Source organism: Aphanomyces astaci (assembly GCF_000520075.1).
Source record: "Aphanomyces astaci strain APO3 unplaced genomic scaffold supercont1.54, whole genome shotgun sequence".
Lineage (NCBI taxonomy): Eukaryota > Oomycota > Saprolegniomycetes > Saprolegniales > Verrucalvaceae > Aphanomyces > Aphanomyces astaci.
Window position 1 is genome coordinate 165836 of NW_009798317.1, and position 400 is coordinate 166235.

Consider the following 400-nt stretch of genomic DNA (forward strand, 5'->3'; position numbering starts at 1 on the left):
GGGGAGCCGAGTCTTGTGCCACGTCGAGCTGTTGGTGTCTTCTACGATAAAGCACCATCGGTACAATAAACATTTGTTGAAACTACTTAAATATTGCTAAAGCACCATCGGTACAATAAACATTTGTTGAAACTTCTTAAATATTGCTAAATACAGGCAGAAGAAGTTAGCCAACCAAGTAGCAGGAAATCAATCATAGTCAGCATCTAAATAGTATATAACATCAACTAGTGTGTTGGACATCATACACTACTGGCCTTTGGTATATACAAGATTGAGTACAACGATCGATCGCTCGAGGGGTTTCGCCAAACTCCAATTTGTTGCTTCATCATGGAATAGGTGTATGTCGACAATTCGTGTAATTACGGCAACCATACAAATTGTAACAATTCATAAC